Genomic DNA, 19,123 nt, shown 5'->3' on the forward strand with positions numbered 1-19,123 from the left:
GGCATTAGCAATAATACCGAAATGATAGATGAGGTGCATAAGCTGTTTGATCAGACTGGTACTGAGCTCATGAGAATTATGATCAAACACAATGATTCTCTTATTGCTCGGTTTATACAGGAGTTGGAAGAGGAAAATGAGGGTATATTAACCGATTTAAACTTTGAGCATTATCAAACAAACTATAATAATATATTGGCATCTATTGACAACAGTTGTGCCAATATTTATCAAAGAAAGCTTAGCAAAATTAACAGAGACTCTGATGAATATCAAAACCAAAAGGTGTATCCGTTGTCGGTGGGTAACCGTAGACATACAACGGCAGCAACCAATGACGAACCGGAGGCGGGACAGGAAATGGAGAGGCAGCAGGAAGTGTATAATAAGGGAAGTGAGCAGAGTGGATTCCCTTTAGATGCAGGCCCCAGGAGGTCGGAGAGGCTGAGAAACTGCCAGCAGTCTAGTCAGCAGCCACCGATGGAAGAGAATCACCAGTTTTACAGACAGGGAGCGAGACTGAAGAGACGGAATTATGTGCAGCACTTTTACGAACCCCAACAGGGCGAGTGGCGGTAGACTGTTTAAGCGACCCGCTACTGGAAGTAAGTGTTTATTTGGAGCACCAGTGTTATAACACAGAAACAAGTATTTTTAACAACATTTTTGAACATGTTAGTGAAAGTACTGAATTAAGGGTTGACGAAAGACTGGCGATACCACTGGGTTTAGGGTGTATGGACTTTATGGACATTAGTAAAAGTGAAGTTAATATAAGTGAAAATGAGTCAATGGCTTTTAAGCCAGTTTGTGATGTTGAAATGTATGACATGTTAGATGTTATTGATTTAACCAGGGGGGAAGTAGACACTGTTTATTTTGTTAATCCATCCATTATTTTAAATGGCCAAGGTGATTATAAAGTATATAACTATTCTAGTAAAACAATAGTGGAGGAGCATGCAGAATTGTTATCAAAAGGTTTTTCTTTTATACCTTTGAAAAGAGGGAATGTTGCTGAGACCCTGATAGATTTAAAAATGCTTACCAAAAAAATGAATATCAAGATGTTTTTTGACAATTATTGTCAGCAAGAAAATACTGGCCTAAGAAAGCCAAGTAAGTCTATTCCGCCATCAAATGGAACTGTGAGTTTATATGAAAAAGTTTGTGAGATGGAAATCAGAGAACACATGAGGGCAAGTAGAACCTTTGGTAATAGAAGGGCCTTTAATCACATTAATAATCAGAACAGAGAAGAGGAAATACTATTAAGGGATATGGTTAATGACAAATCTGTCAGATTTATGAAGCCGGACAAAGGGAATGGCATAGTTATAATGGATAAAAATGATTATATAGATTACATGTTAGCCATGTTAGCTACTGACATCTATGAGGAAAGTAGTATTAACCAGGTACATATTGCATACCAAAAAGTAGATATATTAATTGATGATTTATTAATGCAGGGACAAATTGATGAAACCGAGCATTATTTCCTGGCAAATAAATTTCATAAGGTCAGGAGCATTTTTGGTATACCAAAATTGCACAAAGGTTTGGACAACATTCAATTTAGGCCAATTGTTGATGGGAAGAGGGGAAAAACATTTTTTATCAGTAAATTCTTGGATTATCACCTGCAAGGAGGTTTGAAAGTGTTTAGATACATAACTAAGGACTCCTGGGATTTTTTGAATAAATTAAAGGTAGTTCAAATAAGTGACCACATAGTGTTATTAACGATTGATGTGTGTAATTTATTTTCGGTCATTCCAAATGAAATAGGGTTGCAATGGTTAGAGCAACAATTATATAAAACTGGTGTATATGAACAGGACCATATAAATACTTTTGTTACCTTAATGGAGATTGTATTGAAGAACAAGTATATTTATTTTGAGGGCCAGTGTTACAAACAAAAAACTGGAGTAGCAATGGGAGCTGCGTGTGCTCCTATTTATGCGAATTACATTATGGCCTACTGGGAGCAAGAGTATGTTTTCACCAGTGAATATATGAAGTATATACAACAATACACCCGTTTTTTTGGATGACATATTTGTGGTATGGGATGGGCCAACTGAGGTCATGAAGACCTTTAGAAATTATATTAATTGTACAGTACAATTTTTTAGGTTCACCTATGAATATAGTAGTGAGGAAATTTCATATTTAGATGTAAAATTGAAGGTCAACCATGTGGAAAAATGTTTGGTTTCTGGTACATACAGAAAGCCTACCTTTTCCAATTCTTACTTGAGCTACCAGAGCTGGCACCCTAACCATCAGAAAAAAGCGATAGTAAAAGGACAAATGGTTAGGGCAGCCAGAATGGTAAGAGAAAGTCAAGATTTTCTAAAAGAAATGGAGTTCATTAAAGGTATGTTCATTAATCGTGGATATCCTGTTGAATTGTGTGATTCCATTATGGAGGAAGTGAAATGTAAGAGGTTTAGTGGTGTTTATAAGGCAATTTTAACCCATGATTACCACGATGGGGGAGGGGGGCAAGTAAATACAGTTATTGGAGAAGTATAAATAACAAAAAATGAAATTGATGTTAATACCAGTGTGGGGGAACATTTTATTTTATCACTACATACAATTATGATGTGGATCACATAGTGGGAATAATAAATAGAAATTGGAAGTTATTAAAACTGGATAGTAACGTATGGAGAAAATTGAACAACTCCCCCCCACAAATTGTATATAGGAAAGGGAAGTCTTTTAAACAATTGTTTGAGTCAGCAGAAAACTCCAGTTGGGAGAATGTTAATTCACACAGGAGTAAAGGGAATTGTAGGTGTGGTAGATGTAGTGTTTGTAAATATATTCTTGTTACAGGTGATAAAATTATTATTGAGGGAGAGGTTATTGGTATACATGGCCATTTTGATTGTCATGTTAAAAATGTTGTTTATATGGCTAAATGTGAAGGTTGTCTGGCTTTTTATATAGGGAAAACCTGTAGGATGTTCAGGGATAGAGTTAGCGAACACATCCTGGATATTAGGCACATGAAAAATACTAATGCCCTAGTTAGGCACATAGAGCAACATCCAGAGCACAGATTTAGATTTTGTGTAATACAGCAAATAAAAAAGGATGGTCAGGGTGCAGTATTGGATGTGCATCTTGATATTTGTGAAATGAAATGGCAATTGGCATTAAATGCTACAGTATTTCCAGGAATTAATGATAGCATAAGCATATTGCCCCTATTAAAATTAAAACACATCTTGGGTTGAAAATGTTATTTATAAAAAGATTTTAAGAAAGTTTTTTATTTCTTATTGTTATGGAATGGTGTTTTCCAGAAATATATTTTTTAAATTTCTTAACAAAATTCGTGAAAGTTAATTTTATATTTTTTATATGATTAACTATTATTGTTGTTTTTTAGACATTATGATATTATTTTGTTATGTAATTTAAGAACATTGGGTGTCATAAACAGTGTTTAGTTGATTGTATATGAAAATGTTTATTTTACATTTACATTTTGTGTATTTAACACATTTTGATATGTAACACAATATTGTGTAGATGGATTGAAAGTATAGTTTTTTTTACTTCGAAGGGTTAATGAAGTTAGATTTAGGATATGCCTGCTAGATTGAGCTTTGTCTGAGAGGGTAATTGAAGGGGTGGGATGTATTTGTTGTAGTGTATGAGTGTATATAACATCAATGGAGTGGTTAAATGTGTTCATATTCTGAAGAAGTCTGTATAATAAAGACAAAACCTAGGTCAAATTTGTGTATCTGGTCTGTATATTTGACTCTACCGTCTCTGGTCAACAGGGTCCTTCCTGGTGTTTTCTGTCAACTTGTTAGTAGTTTGGATTGGTGTCTTCAATTTGCTAATGGAACTAGGACTAATTTTAATAACATGTCTTTAAGTGATAAGAGGATACTACAAGAACTAAAACACATGCGTTCAATTGAAATCAAACAAGCTGACAAAGGAGGAGGCATTGTGATACTAGATAAAGCATTATATTTGCAACAGATGAATGCTTTATTTCATGATGGCAAGACTTATCAATGTGTTTCTAAAAGTGTTGCCACTGGCATTACAGAGAGAGTATCTTTTTTAATTTTTGATTTACTAATGACTGGTTTAATTAATGAGGAATTATTTAAAATGTTTAATACTAATAGCCCATTAGTTCCAATGATTTATGGTCTCCCTAAAATACACAAGAACAATATGATACCACCAATGAGACCTATAATATCTGGTGCACGTTGGTGCACTGAACCTTTGTCTATTTTCGTGGAAGGTACTTTACATGGATTCCTCGATGATTGCCATACAATTCTCAAAGACAGTAAAACATTTTTAGAGAGATTGCATAGCAGGATTGCTACTATTGACAGTAACTTTGTTTTTATGACAATGGATATCGAGCCTTTGTGTACATCTATACCCAATGCATGGGGAATTGATAAAGTGAGGGAATTCTTAACTTTTAATAGATGCTTTGATGCAAACAAAATAACACTTATTTGCAGTTTGCTTGAGATAATTTTGGAGAACAACTTGTTTGTCTTTGAAGACCAGTTTTATCTACAGAAGACTGGTGTGGCTATGGGCACGGCTTGCGCCAATAGCTATGCCAATCTAGCTCTGGTCATGTGGGAAGAAAATGTTTTTTGACTGATAGCAATGTATTTTTAGTAACATCTTATGGTATGTCCGTTTCATTGATGCTATTTTTCTGTTTTGGAAAGGTAGTATTTCTGAGCTTCATAATTTTGATAACTATTTGCACACTACTATTGATTTTCTAAAATTCACTTATGATTATTCTTCTTCAGAAGTGAATTTTCTAGATGTGTTAGTTAAGAAATCAGATTTAAATATTGCACAGAATAGTAGTTTTAGGAAACCCACTAGAAACAAATGCCTTACTTCATAAAAAGAGCATGTACCCTAGACATATTCCTAGGAATGTGTCAAAGGGGCAGATCTATAGGGTGATGAGGTTATACGATAATGATGAAGAGGCCAAGCAAGCACTTAGTATTGTTCAGCAAGATTTTCTAGATAGAGGTTATTCTAAAATAGAAATTACTGCCACCATAGACGAAGCATGGACACAGAGGAACCATAGATGTCGACCATATTTTAGCTGTGCAGCACAGTCGGATGACTTTACCCATACCAGAGATGGTTTTAGAGTTGTTCTCCAATATTCCAGTGATATCAATGAGTATACCTCCATTATTAAGAGACATTGGAAGTTACTACATGAAGTACCAGGCCTTACAGCTAAAGTTGGGGATGTTCCCCTATTCTCCTTTAAGAATGATAAATCTTTGAAGCAACATTTTTGTAACAAAATGAGTGTAAACAGACCATTCCCCTCTATGCACACTGGTATGTTTCCTTGCAGACGATGCACTGCATGTCATTACATTTACACCAGTATTGTCTATGTACACCCCAGATGACACTTTACAATTAAATGCCCAGATTATGTTGACTGCCATACGACTAATGTGGTTTATTTCTCTTTCTGTCAGTTGTGCCATGTATATTATGTGGGCAAAACAGATAGGATGTTTAAGGATAGGATACTTGAACATAGGAGAGATATTATTAATCAAAAAGAGAATAATACTGTAGTTAATCATGTTAGACAGACTCATTCAACACATACTTTTAGATTTTTAGCTATTCAGGTCATACGCTCAAGCATAAGAGGGGGGCGACATTGAGAACTACACAGATAGTGCAGAACAGAAATTGATTCTTTCACTTAATGCTGAAAGGCCCCCCCGTTTAAATGGCACTACATCTCTTAAACCTTTTCTCAAATCATGCCGTCTTAAGCATTTTTAGCTTTGGACATCCTTTTTATTATTATTTATTATATATACAAATTTATTTTAAGCATATTTTTTACATTTTGCATATGGTTTAGTCTAGGAATATATATATATATATATATATATATATATATATATATATATATATATATATAGATAGATATAGATATATAGATATATATATATATATATATATATATATATATATATCAGCGGTGGTGCAGCGGTAGCATTGTTGCCTCACAGCAAGAGGTTCTCCTGTTCAAATCTCGGCTGGAGTGCGGGGAGTGCCTTCTGTGTGGACTCTGCATGTCCTCCCTGCGGTTGAGTGGGCATTCGAAAGACATGCGTAATGGGCGTGCCTTCGTTGAAGGTTGAAAATCGAGCTGGCATCTTGGCGTTCATGAAAAAAATCTACTGCCAATCATTAGTGGACCGGAGTTCCGCTCTGGTGATCCCTAACCGGGAAAAGCCGAAAGACACAACACACACACACACATATATATATATATATATATATATATATATATATATATATATATATATATGTTGTTTTATTCCTGCTATTTTATACTCTGTATGCCTGCCTGGATTATTTATACATCCTTTCAGATTTTATTGTGTTCCATCAGGCTTTTAGCAGTTTTATATAATACATATGTATTTAATGAATATGTACATATATACATACAAATGTTCTCTTTTTAGATGTTTTTATTAGTTGTATTGCATAGGTACCTTTATCCCCTTTTACTTACATTTCTTATTGTTTATTGTAGAGTTTAAATGTTGAACCTTTTGTGACTGGTTTGCGAATATCAACTGATTCCCTTGGAACAGTATTTAAATGGCTTCTGTTATGTTAAACATTTGTCTGATGAAGCAATGATTACAATCACGAAAGCACTTACATTTCTGTGTGTTTTTCAATAAAATGTTTGTTAGTTGTGTGCAAGATTGGTGCAATTTGTCTTTTTACAGTTCCTTATTTTTGCACCTCTCTGTACCTTTGAGCCATTTTATTGTTTTGTAGTATTTAATTAAAGTCCCAGTTTTTGTGGTTTCGATCATAGCTCTGCCCCTTTTTAGTTTGTCAAACCCCTTCCCATTGGCCCCACCCATTTAGCTATCCCCTGAAGCCCCCCTTTGATTTGAAGTCACCAGCCACCACTGGTGTCAGGTGCAAACCATCTCTGACAAAGCAGCGAGGTTTGTCGACCATTGCTTCCTTGGCTGACATTAACTGGATCCCCTTTCAATGAAACCAAAAACTAAGCCAGTTATTGAAATCAGTAATTTTTGTTTATACTGTGGCATCATTCTAGGTGATGGTACTATGCTGCTCAAGGCTAGGGACATACCTGCCTGGGACACATATTCAGAGAGCTCAATCATGTATCTCTTCATATAGTCCATTGAGGTACATCTCAGGTCATTCACTCCAATATGAACTATGACAAAGTCATACTGGTACTTGTTTCTAAGAGACCTGAGTGTGTGCATGATCTAATGAATCCCTTACACTGGACAGGCAGCTGACCATAGTTTTATCCTTGTCCAACCTGGTGAGTGGGACATCTGTGTGTTTCATGGTGGAGTCTCCAATGATAAGAAAATTAGGTTTTTGAGTGTTATGCCTTACGGGCTAGGTAGGTGAGACAATGGTGTTACTATGTGTCATGGGTGCTGTTGGAACTGTGTTAGTTGTAGCAGTCTTGTATTATGGAGGTCTCTGGTGTTTCAGTAAGTTTTTTTAAGAGAACCTCCCCATATGTTGATTTTTGTGTTTGATGCATACTATGTGCATGAATAGTGGCACTATGTGCATGCATAGTGGTGAGTGGGTTGACAACTTCTTCAGTGTTACTATTTTGAGTGCAGGAGAGCATGGATTTAAGATTCTTGGTGTAGATACAACTCTCACACTCTGTACTAGAGTGAGTTATTACTAGAGGGTTGTCAGTGTACATGAGGCAATTGCTACATTGCCTCAATAGACCCAAGTCATCAAGGTTGGCAGAAGAAACAAGGGTGGTCCAGCTGTCCATGATGGTAGGTTAAAGAACTGTTATCACAAAGAGGGGGCTTTTCAGGACCAGTCAAGACCTGCTTTTTTATTTTATTTTTTGCTGGTGGTTTAATAGGTTACGGCTCCCTAGCAGTATTTCTTTGACTGGAAAAGTACTAAGAATAAAGGTTACACTAATGTGCTACAGCTGTATCTTTGGGAAAAATTTTTGAATTTTTCTGTCCAACTATGGACAATTGTGGGGCAATGCGCAGTACTGCGCAATGTACACACAACCAGAAAACTGCTCAAATGCAGGGCTTAAATACCAGAAGATAAAAGCTTGAAAAAACTTTAAAAAGGTTCAAAAGGACGAATGAGGATGCTTATTCTAAGCCCTAGACCAGCCACACTTCACCAGATAGGTTCCAATCAGCACACTTCTCTCACTAGAGTGCAGAAGGGCCCCTTCTAATTAAAGATGGCCTAAAAAACATGCTCAGAAAAACAGCCAATTACAAACAGACTCAGATGTAGCAAACCTGTATCTGGACTATGCTAAAGCTATTAGCTACACTAGTTTTGGCGGAAAACACTACAGAACGTTTAACACAACAGAAAAAATTGCAGTGAGACACTAAAAACATTATAAACAGCAAAAAACAAATAAGGAGGTTCTAAAGAATAATGTAACATCTAACAAATCAGTTATTTAAACAGTGCTTGGCAAGAAAATCAGAGCAAGCAGAACAGATTGCTTTATTACAGTGAAAAGTACCAGCAAATACTTAACAAACAGTGAAAATAGCAAAAAGAGCTTTGCAAGCAGTAAAAACAACAATATAATTTGATTTAACAGATGCAGTAAGGCAGACAATTGTAGTATAACAGTGCAGTTTAGTACACAGTACGTAAATACAGTATAAAAGCAGGCATCAGGCAAAGAAAAGTGCAGTAAATAATATAAATAAGCACAAATAAAAGGGCAACTTATGGTGTTTAGGAAGCTCAGAAGTCTCTAGTCATCTGGTATCTCATCTCAGAGTTGTGGCTGGTAACCCACCTCAGTTCAGCTTGGTGCAAGCCCTTGAAAGCAACTGACTGTAATCCTCTCTTTATCCAACCTGGTGAGGGGGGCATCCATGTGTCTCATAACGGAGTCTCCTATGACCAAGATGTTTGAATGTGTGGTGTTTTGCCTTAGGGACTTGCTTGTGGAGACACTATGATGTGTATTTTTACATGCAGTGGTTGGTGTTGACTTTGTTTTGTTTGCATGTGGTTTCTGAGGGCAGAGTACGGGAAGTCTCTGAGGTTTTGGTAAGTGACTTGTGAGTACCTCTGCATATGTGGGTTTATGTGTTGAGACCTTATTTAGTGAGGGAAATTATGTGATTGTGCTGACAACCTCTTTGTCATTTGATTTGTTGGCATGTGAGAGTTGTGTCTCAATTTTCATAGTATAACTATATCTCTCACATAGTGTGTTTGTTTGTTTGTTTCAGGATAATGACTATTCAGTGAAAGCAATTGGGAAAAGAAAGCTGCTTGGCATTTGATGAACACTCTGAGAAACAATAATGTAAAAGCTTCTCATTTTTCCAATACAAATAAAAATACAGTTGGCATCGGTCGCTGATTGGTTTAATACATTAGAATAGAAGAAGCATATGATTACGTACAAGACCATAAACTGATTCCAGAAAATAAGTCAATGTTATGGACACAATCATTACTTAAGGGGGCATCTGATAAGGACAATTGGAATATAATGGTATCTAAAAAAGCAATAAGAATAACACAAATGGTTAGACTATAAGATAAATAAAAAAACAACAGAAAATGTTAAAAGACTGAAAAGTCATATATATGGTTAAAATCTAGTGAATTTGTCATCTATTAAAGCATTTTTGACAGGTAAACACTGAAAGATAAAATAATTATTTTATAAACAAAATATTTGTCTGCCAAGTCATTATCTTTAGATACAGAGGTAAGCCATTTGTAATATATTAATATACTCTATAGTAATATTTTGGGTGGCCATGGTGGTGCAGCGGTTAGCGTTGCCACCTCACAGCAAGAGGTTCTCCGGTTTGATCCTCAGCTGGGATGCCTTCTGTGCGGAGTCTGCATATCCTCCCTGTGGTCACGTGGGTTTCCTCCAGGTGCTCCAGTTTCCTCCCGCATCCCAAAGACATGCTGTAGGTGAATTGGGCACTCTAAATTGGCCCTAGGTGTGAGTGCATGCGTGTGTGTGCCTTCTGTGGAAGGTTGGGCACCAGGCTGGCAATTCAACACTGTAGAACCCCACTGCCAATTATGAGTGGACAGGTGATCCGCTGTGGAGGCCTCTAACCGGGAAAAGCTGAAAGAAGAAGACTGCATAGCAATATTTTGAAATTGGTTTGTATGTTAACCAATGACAATTAGCTTGAATGGTATATAATAATTTGATATTTAATAGATAATTATATAAAAAGAATAAGGGGTAGATTGAGATGGCTTTACAGATTAACACAAATTGCATAGATACATTGGAGAGTATATTCAGAAATGCATGACTGATTAGAAAATGTATAAGGCAAAACTGTTTTACTATGTTTCTGACTTAAATATAACAGTTCTTGAAAGATGTAATTAAATCATTTATCCACAAAAGTCAGTTAGGACATTAATTGGAATATTAATACAAGTAGTACATTCTGAGAAGAAAAATAATCTTCATAAAAATGCATTTGACAGCATGACATTCCATGCAAAACAGATGTGAAGAGAATATCAGATTTATGTCATAGCATCGAATGATCTCTTCAGTGAACTGCTATTCAGAGAGACATAATCATTGAAAACTGCAATCAGCGAACGTTTACTTTGTCAAATGTTAGCTCATCGAATTACATTAGTTGGTCAACATCACAGCCTGTATCCTAACCCAGTGAATAAGTAAAGTAAACATAAAAGAAAATGTATCAGTTTCTTGGCAGCAGGCCAACTAATGTAATTCAATGAGATAATATCTGACAATGTAAATGTTCACTGAATGCTGTCCTCGTTGATGTTATCTTGATGAATAGCAGTTCGCTGAAAAGATTGCTTGATGCTATGACATAGATCCAAGAATATTTTCTCTTGTAGCTGCACTGTGCCAAAAGGTGGAAACACAGAATAGGAATTATAAACTTCAAATATACATTGAAACTCTTAAGTTTTTCTTGATGCATACAAAAAGAAAGCACAGCCATTTAATGCACAATAACTGTTTTGCTTCATGATGTGCTTTAAAGTATATACAAATGAGATGTAGTGACCCTGCGTAATGAATCAATTCATATACAAGAATTACTGGTTATACTGCGGTGGTGGAGCTGCGGTAGCATTGGCGCCTCACAGTAAGACGTTGTCTGGTTCGATTCTCAGCTAGAGCGTCTTCTGTGTGGAGACATGCGTGAATAAGCGTACCTTCATTGAAGGTTGTGCATCAGGGCTGGCACAATCTACTGCCAATCATTAGCGGACTGGAGTTATGCTGTGGCGACCCCTAACCGGGAAAAGCCGAAAGACACAACAACTCATGAGTATGCAAGTAGCTTAAAATATTTATAAGACTGCTCAGGCATTAATAGATTTATATAATCTCATATCTAGCAAAGAATCCCTGGAGAATATATTCATGAACACATAATTTATTAGTGAATTTATAAAGAACAGTATATTTTTACTATGTTTCTGATTTAAATAGACCAATTCCTGAAAGATGTAATTGAATAAATTTTTGGGATGTTAACAGAAGTAGTACATTCTGAAGAAAAATAAACCTCCAATAAAGAATGCACCAAATGGAATGAATAATCTAAGTAGAAAAGGCGAGAATGTCTTCTGTAACCTGCACTGTATCAGACGGTGGGAAACAAAAACAGGAATGATAAACTCCAAATATACTTTGGAACTCGGAGGGTTTTTTTTTTAATATACAGAAAGAAAGTATAGCCATTTCAAACCCACTAACATTTCTGCTTGACAACCTGTTTTAAAGTATATAAAGAAGAGACTGCTTGACCCAACATAATAAATCAATTCATGTATATACAGTAACCAATGAATATACTTAAGAATATACAATTTTGAGAAGACTGCTCAGGCATGCATTTAATTTAACAGGGGGCTAACCAAAGTATTTGCTTCATATAAACATCTCCTTAAAGCTAAATCAAAATCCTTATTTGGAATATTATTCTATAGTTATACTCCTTAGGAAAGGTTTAAGTGGGTGAAATAGTGAAGAGTGCAAGTTTTCAAAAATGCAAAGAGATGAAGGGAAGGTCAGTGTTTGTGGGTAAAACCATGATGACACATGGAAAGGACACAAAAGGATGTAATTGATTTAATGGACCTCCACTCTAGTAACAAATTCTTATTCCTTACAAATAAGTCAAATAATGTTGCAGGAAACGCATTCTACTCCCAAAATGTTGCTAAACTCTGGAATAGCATCCCCATGCAAATAAAACTCTCCAACAAACAAAATAGTTTTAAACCACTACTTAATCAACATCTTAACCAATCCTGGTCCTGCACATGCTCATCACAAATTTGAGACTTTGGGTTCATGTACAACTATCTTCAAATACTCTCCTTAAAGAGAATACATTCAACCTCTCACTGAAATGACAAAACTGTTTTTATACATAGTAACTGCTGTCTGTACAATCCATTAAGCTGTATGTGAGCTTTCTCTTTAGTGACTTCCACCTCTGTAAAATCTCAGAATGTATAATTGTAATTGCTGTTTCATATAAATGCAAATAGAAATGTAACTACTCTGTGTTTAACTGGAACTTAGTGTAATGCAACGTAAACAAATGGAGCTTTTCTCCCTGGGTCTTCGCTGAAAATGGATATTACACAGTCCAACTTTCCCAGTAAACAAAAACAAGTAAATGAAGAAATAAATTATAATTACTCTTCCTCAAAAGTCACCCAGAATGTGATTTGAAATGTTAATGTAAGTGTTTTACTTTGAGAGAGGGCCTAATTATTATGAAAAAATTATTGACAGAAGTGAGAAGCTAATTTGAAATGTTTTCAGTAAGATTGCTTGACAACTATTTAATTTAACATGGTACTATTTAATGTTTATCTGAAGCAGACTATTTAAGTATTTTGAGAATGATACTACAAAAAGTGTTCCAATTCAGCTTGAGTGGGGCAGAGAAGCTTTTTTTCTTTTTAGTGAGTCAAAGGGAAGTGTGTTAAATAAAGTGAATGTGAATGTGAATGTATCAATTCATAAATAGATGATAATTTTTTTTTAACTTTTAAGTCATGCTATGATAACTTCAGTGCATATAATTACATAAGAAATACTTGCGATAACTTTAAAGAATAGAGTATTATATATAACCGACAACCAAGTAAACAAACAAAGAACTGAACATATCATTTATGAGTTGTTACTTAGGCGGGATTAAGGGAAAGAAACCTTTGCTGTGCTGACCTACTACTTAATACTATGCCTTTCACAAGAACAGATTATTTTACACCAATAAGATGATGGTTTGTGACTTTAACATATTCTTTTTTCTGATATACTAGTCCAACAGCATTAAATAATAAAACATCATTATCAACTGCATGAAAGGAAAATGCTACTATCCCTCAATGCAGTGTTTTCTGTATCCTTACCCTAAGCAGAGACATAATGCATTCCTTGATTTTTACCATTTCCCTTCTGGTCCTCCCCCCCCCCCATCCACTTCCCTTTCTCTGTCTCTTCCACCCTCCCTCTTCTCTCTCCTCCCTTCTTTTAAACTTTAGCTGTTTAATATGCAAATGTATGCTTTATATAATAATATTAAATCAAAATGTTTTATTGTTATGAGGTTGACTAATTCAATACTTTTAATGAAGTTAAATAATCATAAGCATGCTATTAATTAAGTATACAAATAACATATACAGTACTATAATTTATATTAATATTGAGATCATTTGATAGCTTATTCATTAAAAAATATATTGTCAGTTTAGTCGTTTAAACATGTTTTATATAGTAGCTTTGTAAAGACTGAGATTTAGAGTAATAGTTTAAAAGTTTAGCATAGTTAGTTTCTACATACGCTAAGGTTTCTATTGATCACAGGGCAGTCATAGTAAAAATTTATGACACTTTATATATTTTATTTGTTCTCCAGATTAGTCAAGTTTGATGAAAGTGTCCTTAAATTTGATAAGATAACATTATATGAGGTACCATTCTATGGTAAATGAAAAGTTAAAATTGTTTTAAATCAACAACATGGTAAATACAGTAGACGTTGTCAGTTAATATTAATAGACTGAATAACAGCCAAAAATATAGGATCTAAGTAAATACCTAGAAACAAAGCTGAAGTTGCATTTATACAAGAACTACATATAACTAAGGAAGATGGAGCTAGAGTCACTGCAGACAAACATTAAACATTAAACTGATCTTATTATAAATCCAAACAACAAGGAACATTAATATTCAGGAAAAATTAATAACACTAAGAGCCAAATTTACTTACAATGATACAAGTAGAAGGTTTTCCGTGATAGTCCTTGAATACCAAAACAGAATATATACACACTAGCAAATGTTTATTGGATTCGTGGTTTTGGTGTTAAATATGCAAATATATCTTAACATTTTACTGAATCATATTAAAAGAAGTGGAATTTTAGGAGAATTTAACTGTTTAATAAGTGAGGATGATATGAGTGTAATTAAATCCCTAATTATCTCTGCTACAGCTAAAGTTTTAAAAAGTGGATAGAATCAGTTAATACATTTGTATGGCAAAAAACAAGACAATTCTTTAAAATTCTTTCATTGTTCATGTCTTTGATACTCACACTATAAAAGACAGAACATTTATTTATCTATGGACGTAAATCATAAGGCTAGTAACTTTAGAGTAATAACCTGTCCCATATCAGATCATAATTCTTTAACATTAACAATAAACAATAAAATGCCAAAGGTACAGAACACCAGTAGATATCATTAAACTGGAAGTATTTTAACAATGGGTTCCAGAACAAATAAATATATATATATACATATATATATATATATATATATATATATATATATATATATATATATATATTTTTTTTTTTTTTTTTTTTTTTTTTTTTAATATGTAATGACAAAGATGGTATTAGTGGAAATACATTAATACATTCTGGGACACTTTAAAATCTTATATGTATGGGAACATTATACATTAGATATAAAACAAATGCAAAGAATGGGATAATGAGGGACTAGACATACAACAAAAATAAGGTAGTGACAAAAATGTGCAAAAAGGAGTAAATATATTCAGACATAGCAAAAGCTATAAATATCAAATATAAACACATACTTTATCATAAAAAGGAAATAATACTGGACAAATTGAAGCTTTCATTATTTAATATTAATCCCATACAATTAAATTAATTAGCCAGTGGGTCAAAATATTAAATATATTGGGCCAGCATCATGGCATAAAGGGAAAAAACCTAACTGTGGCTCAAGTGACACATATGTTTGATTAGTGGTGTTGGTATCTGATATGCTGCTAGAGAGGGATGGACATGCCCATCTCAGGGAGAGGATATTCATCTAGGCATTGCCTGTGGCCAGACATGGTCCATACAGGGGAATAGCCCTCAGATATAAATTGGCAAATGCAGGGGCGGAAGCAATGAGTATGTCATAAATAAAACACTCACCCAGTAGAAGCATTCAATGGCACAACCTCCAAGACATTCTTATGTTCTGCTCCACCCCTAGACTAAGAACAGAGATAGTCCAATGCTGTAACCAGAAACCACACATACATTGTGTTTCACCTCCAAACACTGGTAACCAAATAAAAAACACTCCAGAGGACTGTAACACCCCACTCTCATGTAAAACAACCACAGAGCCAAAACTGCTTCACTACATACTTAATTTAATGAAAAACACACAAAATAAGCTCACTGTTAATCACCTTTATCCCTTATATTAAATAGGACTTCAGAACTTGTTCAGAACCATCATGCTGTAGGTGTGGTTGGTAGACCCAGGATGGACAGGGACACAGGGTAAGCTGAAAAGAATGAAGCAGAAGGTGAACCAAAATAAACAAATAAATACATGCATACATCTAATCAGATTTGTAATGTTGTGTTTATTATACAATATAAATAAATTATACATAGAAAATATATTTAAGGAGTTTGGAAAATATTATGAAAATTAACAAAATCAATAAATGAAATGAAATACAGCCAAAAAAAATATTACCAAACACCAGCCTTTTTTGAACAGTAATATATATTGATATATATATCTTTTGGGTTTTAATACCATGACAGTAATGGACCCCATTAATAAGTCAAAGTATGATTGAAGTTCATGAAAATAGTATTGTTTCAGTCTTTGATGTTAGCCAGAAGTACTCTTTGCAGCACCTGTGATATGCCCAGTATTGACTCTTTCTGCAATTCACATGGCATTACATGCATCGGTAACATATCTAAGTATGATTGTAAATTATTTTATATAAGACCCGTAGCTCCTACTACTATTGGAACTGTCTGGGTATCCTTCTTCCACATCGCACTCATTTCTGCCTGCAAATCCTGGTATTTTATGACTTTGTGTCTCTCTGTACATAAGACACTGTAGCCACTGGGTGTAGCAATTTCAATGATCAATGCTACTATTGTCTTCTTTTCATGGAGTACTATATCTGCTTTTCTCACATTTATTGTTTGAACTGTTAGCAATGGGTGATCCCATGTGACATAAACTTCATCATTTTTTATAATGCTGTATGACTCATGTTTCCATGCTTCTCAGCTACTTCAATACTATAATGTTTGCACAGTCTCCAATGAAACAATCTTGCCATATTATTATGCCTTTCAGTATACAGTCCTTCTGCCATTAGTATATCACAGCCAGCAACAAGATGTGTGACTGTTTTCAATTCTATTTTACAAAACCTATATTTGACTGTTTCTCCCACATGTTCTATGGACTTGGTAAATCAACATTTACATAGTCCACAGTCCTGGGCCACCAATATTAACCTTTCATCTTTTGGTTTAAACTCACCTCTCCTTAATCATTCCTGTGTTTGATCCTGATCAACATGAGGTTATTCCAAGAGGTTTCTATACTTGCAACTATATTCATGGATTTTCCACATTTCTTGCCTTCTCATCTGATCCTTCACCTTATATTCTTTCTTTTTGGTGTATTCAGTTGCTGCTTGATTTTTATCTACTTCTGGTTTGATTTCCATTCTCACTTGACACCAATATGTTTCTGCTAAACTAAGCAAGGAAGTCATCTTAGACTTATCCTCCTCATGTTTTAAAACTTTCACCACATTTGGGTCTTGTAAGGTCAGCAGATATGTATGCAGTCCTATGATTGCAGATCTATACATGTAATCAGTTTCAAAGAGGCCCATACCTCCTTCAGAATGGGCAATATATATTCTTGGTATACACCGATTTAATAAATCATTTGATGAGCATGAAGCATCCTTCTTGTTTTCCTGTCGAACCAATCCAACTCATTTTGTGGCCAGTCAGTCACTCCAAAACTGTAAGTTAGGACAGTTAGAGCAAAACTGGTTTATAGCTTGGACTTTGTTCCTAGATGTCAGCGCTGTTTTCAGTATTAATTTTAGTTTTCGAAAATATTCCTAAGTTTTATTCACATTTGTTTATGTTTTCTTGTTGATCCTTCATTAATTCCCAAATATTTATGCAGTCCCTCTTGCTCAGGTTCTTTTATATCATGTTCCTGTCCCTGGCTGATGTTTTCTTGGTGCTGCAGCTTTCTTGTTTTAAAGGTTGCTTTTGCACATTTATCAAGACCAAATGACATTCTTTTACCATCTGAAAAAGTTTTGACCACTTGCAGTTGTGTTTTCAGTTCATCTTCTGATGTACTATACAATAAGAGGAGAAGTCTTTACACTTTGTTGTTTTCTGGGAGCCAAATTGTAGCCATGATCTAATCTGTTAAGTAGACAGCATAATGGGTAAAGGGCAAGGCAAAAGAGCAGTGGTGACAGAGAGTCACTCTGGAATATTCCCCTTTGAATTTTTATCCCTGGAATAATAATTTGTCCTTTATCATGGCTTAACTTCAAAATGGTTTGCCACTGTTTCATGGTGGTTGTAATGTAATCGATCAGTGTAGAGTGTGTCTTATACATTTTTAAGCACTCTTTTATCCATGAATGTGAAATACTGTCAAATGCTTTTTGTAGTCTATCCATGCCTTACTCAGATTCTACCCCTTTTTACTATTCTCCATTATGACTTTATTTAACAAGTGATCCTTTCTTCCATATGACTTTCTTTTGTTACCTTTTTGGTCTAGTGCCATGATTGAGTTTTCTTTAAAATGACCATAAACTCTGCATCATTTTCAGTATATAGTCCCTCTTCTATACTCTTCTAACAGTGACACTTCTTGTCTTAATTGCTTTATAGTTTTCTATATTCAATACTTCCATGATGCCATTTGATTTCTCCCCTTCCTTTTCCTTACTGCCCTATGCTTTTGTGATCAGACTTTATCTGTTATTAACTTAGCTGCACAGTAATATATCATATTTACTTCTGTTATATCGCATGAATCTCTATGGATTGTCTTAATTACTGTGTTCATTTGTTTTATCAAACTTTTAACTTTTGGGTTTTATTGACTTTCTGTAGTCTATTTATTTCATTGATCTTAATATGTTTGTCCATCTCTATTAAATCAAGCAACTCTTCTCTTGGATCATTTTCTTCTTAACTGAGGGCACATTCTTTGCTTTCCGTATCCTGTGGGCATTCTATAGAAAGTTTCAGATCATCTTCCTGTGCTCCATTCTCTTTAGTTTCATTATGTGTCTTCCATTGCTCTTTTATATGGGAACTCACTGGTCTATCACTCCACAACATTTAATGCATCAGAGTTACCACAGTTTCCTGTTCCTTCCCTTGCTATGCAACTTCAACTGAACTTTTGTACTGGTTTCCTATGGAAGGCTCCAAAGTGTCTTCCTATGGCAATTGATCAGATGTTTAACACTCCAATGTATTCTCTTCAGTTTGTGGATCCATTGCTCTGTCCTGCAGTGATGTTATTAGAGTTGGATTTTCTATACTAAATTCTTCACTTTGCAGGTAATTCATAGCACCAGTTTCTATTTCTTTAACTTCTCCATTACCAATCCTCTTTTCTACTTTTCCTCTG

The sequence above is a fragment of the Protopterus annectens genome, chromosome 5.part0 (genome assembly GCF_019279795.1).
Source record: "Protopterus annectens isolate FY-2018-M chromosome 5.part0, PAN1.0, whole genome shotgun sequence".
Taxonomy (NCBI): Eukaryota; Metazoa; Chordata; order Ceratodontiformes; family Protopteridae; genus Protopterus; species Protopterus annectens.